The following is a 3918-nucleotide window of genomic DNA, read 5'->3' as shown; positions in this document are numbered from 1 at the left end:
TCTGGCTTTGTTCTCAGTCCACTTTTACAGTTAGAAAGCTATCTGGTAATTAATCTCTGCTAAATTATTGGTTGGTAATAACTTAGGTGTGCCTTCTACCTGAGATGCTCTGCATTTTAATACAGAATGCCATGAAATCTTGAAGACTCAAGAGAATGAATTTCTCCCAGGGCCATTGTGAAGCCTGTGGGTACTTCCCAAAGGCCTCCTATTGCACCAGGCAGACAGCTGCTGTTGTGTCTACTTGACAGCCAGCCACCTTCAGTCTGAAGACAGAAAGCAGTAGACTATTCTGTTAGCTCATGTTATATAGATTTCAATAGAAGGTCAGAAGCTCATTTACTCTAACAATTCAGACCTTGTCACATTCTCCCACTTAATGGTGGTTACCATATAGAATAAGTATTGTCCTTTATATATGCCTGATACCCTTCTCTCATCTTATTTGATGACCTTATTTCTGAGGTCACTGAGAACACAGAAGTCATCTTGAGAGAATTTCTGTAAGCTTCCACCACCACATATCTGTAACAGCAATTCCATCCTTATACATACCACCTCTCATCTTAATAATGATTAATTGTCTGCTCCTGTGAAGTTCACCAGACCCCATTATCATTCAGCATCTGCTCAAGGCTGTCACTCTGTCAGAATACAAATATACTATTATTTCTCCTATCTTAAAACAAAAGCAATAATCCCTCTTGACCTGACTTCTCTCTCAAGCTGCTTTTGCATTTCTGTTTACATCCACACCATGTAAATACCACCACCAGGGATGGATGTACTCCTGAGTGCAATCCACCATCTGAGACCAAAAGAGCAGCAATTTCCCCAAATGGAGCTCAGAAAGCAGAGAAGGCAGGGAAGAAAAAAAGACAATAGAGAATCTAGCGAGGGAAGGGGAAGAGTGCTGTAACATTGAGGGACCTGAATCAAAATACATGCATGCTTGTGGTGTAAAGGGTGTTAATAAAAATGGCTTCCTGAGCCATTGACTGATTTTGCCCTGTGGATGGGTGGGAATGTACAGATAGAATGTGTTCACTTATCTACAAAGGAACTGTTGAGATTAGCTAACCACAAGGGGATTACCTAGTCATTCCATTAAATTGAGTGGATCCAGCAGCAGAACAGGAGAACCTCCCCACCAGCAAAGAAGAAGAGAATGCAGTGTGTGCTTTGGGGCCACAGATTCTTGCACCAGGCAAACCAGGGCCTATGGGAGCAGCAGCCATAGCAGCCACAGCAGAGAGCCAGGTACCTGACACGGGTGGAGCCTGGGGCATCTACCCCATGGAACCAGAATGAGCATTTGCCCAAGTTTATTGCAAAGCTAGGGTGGAAATGCAGAGCCATAATTGGCAGGACTGACAGCTTTGTAACACTGGCCTAAAGCCACAAGGCTTAAGACTGGGTGCCTTGTGAGGGCATTTTGGAAGCTGTCCTAGCTGATTCTATCTTGCCACCAACCTGAATTACAGCATTTTTACTTCCCTAATATAGTTCTGTGTGGTCTATGAGCTATCACATCAGATTTTGGACTCAGTAGGGTAGTAAGATTGGTGTTGGGATAAGTAAAAAGAGGCACAGGAACATGAGAGGCTTACCTGTCTGACCTTATGGGAATTGGTTTTGTGTTATTGATGGGGACAGTTCCCCTTTGTGGAGTTGGTAAAGGTCAGATACGGCCATCCCCACCTGGCCTTTCCGCTTTACACAGTGCTGAGTGGAAAAGCTAATTTGCTCTGTAAACTTTCCCTCCAAACGCCAATAACAACAGATGGGGTGGGGTGGGGGGAAACCTTTCTGAAAAAAGTTACTGATACTCGCTCATCCAACTTGGCAACTATTTTTCCTCCACCCATTTCAAATAAATTTTCATCCTCAACCACTCCATTAAAACTATTCCTCTCAAGCTCACTGCTTACCTCCATATTGCTCAATCTAATTTTCTCAGTTCATTCTCAGTGCTTCATAGTCTTGACCTCTCAGTTATGTTTACAAAGATAAATGTTTTCTTCACCTTCAGATACTTTGTTCCTTTGGCTGCCAAGACTCCACGTTCTCTTGACTATCCTTCTACCTAACTGGCTGCTTATTCTTGTCTCCTTTGGTGACTTTCCCTAGCTCCTTTTCTTCTCAACAATGTAGTAGTGTGCCATGGCAAGGGACTTGGGCCATTTTTCTCCTTTATTCTGCTCAAACCCTTTTATTCCTTGTCTTTATATTACTAGTCTTATGGCTAAAGATACCATCGATGTGGTTGTTTTTAGGTGCTGTCAAGAACAACTCATAACGACCCTATGAAGAATAAATCAGAACCCTGTCCTATCATGTGCCATGTTTATCATCTTGGCCCATTTGAGCCAACTGCTACAGTCATTGTGAAAATCCATCTTGTTGAGACGTCGTCTTCTCTTTCAGTGATGCTCCATCTTTCCAAGCATAATGTCCCTTTCCAAGGAATAGCCTCTCCTATCAACATGCCCAAAGTATGAGAGATGAAGTGTCATCATCTCTGCCTCCAAAGAGTACTCTGGCTGCACTTTGTCCAAGATATATCTGTATATTCTTTTGGCAGTCCATGGGAGTACTCAGTACTTTTCTCCAGTACAACATTCAAAGGCATCAATTCTTCTTCTGTCATCCTTATTCATTGTCCAGCTCTTAGATGTGTAGCAAATGACTTAAAAGACCATTGTCTGAATCAGGTGCACCTTAGTCTTCAAACTGACATTATTGCTCTTCAGTATCTTGAAGAGGTCCCTGACAGTAGACTTACCCAATGTACTATGTCTCTTGATCGCTGGTACCAAGGATGTTGAATGCTGATCCAAGAAAGATAAAATCATTGTAAACTTCAATCCTTATTCCATCTATCATGATGCTGCCTATTGGCCCAGGGGTGAGGACCTTTGTTTTCCTGATGTTGAGATATAATCCATTTTGAAGGCTGCAGTCTTTGATTTTCTGCAGCAAGTTCTTCAAACTGTCCTCATTTTCAGCAAGCAAGGTTGTGTCATCTGAATAGCATAGGTTATTGATGAGTCTTCCTCCAATCCTGATGCCACATTCCTCTTCAAAGAGTTTGCTGTTGTTGTTGTTGTTATGTGCCCTTGAGTCGTTTGCGACTCACAGTGACCCTATGTACAACAGCCCTAACCCATGCTCTATCCTGTGCTAATCTCATTGCCTCTGACACACCCATCTCGATTACCCCAGTCACTGAATCAATCCACCTCATAGAGGGTCTTCCCCTCCTGCGCTGTCCCTCTACTCTACTCAGCATGATGTCCCTCTCTAACTCCTTACAACATGTCCAAAGTATGTCAGACGAAGCCCCAGAATCCTTGCCTCCAAGGAGTAGCCTGGCTTAACCCTCTCTAGGATGAATCTGCTTGTTTTCTTGGCAGTCCATGGTACAGTCAATACTCTTCTCCAGCACCATAGCTCAAAGGCATCAATTCTCATTGTCCAACTCTCTGATGCATATCAAGTGATTGCAAAAACCATGGCCTGTATCAGGCGCCCCTTAGTCTCCAGAGAGACACCGTTGCTCTTGAGTACTTTAGAGCGGTCCTTAACAGCAGATTTTCCTATCGCAATACATTTTTTTATTTCCTGGCTGCTGGTGCCAAGACTGTTGACCATGGAGCCGAGCAAACTGAAGCTGTGAACAATCTCAGTCTCTTCACCACCCATCCTGATGCTACCGATTGGTCCAGCGGTGAGAATTTTTGTCTTCTTGACATTGAGCCTTGGTCCATACTGAAGGCTGTAGTCCTTGATCCTCTGAAGTGCATGAGGTCCTCCTCAGTTTTAGCAAGCAGAGTTGTGTCATCTGCATAACGCAGATTGTTGATAGATCATCCACCAATCCTAACACCACGCTTCTCCTCATAGAGCCCAGCCTCT

This window comes from Elephantulus edwardii, unplaced genomic scaffold, assembly GCF_000299155.1.
Source record: "Elephantulus edwardii isolate Elephantulus edwardi_28Jun2011 unplaced genomic scaffold, EleEdw1.0 scaffold00013, whole genome shotgun sequence".
Lineage (NCBI taxonomy): Eukaryota > Metazoa > Chordata > Mammalia > Macroscelidea > Macroscelididae > Elephantulus > Elephantulus edwardii.
This window is presented reverse-complemented; position numbering follows the sequence as displayed.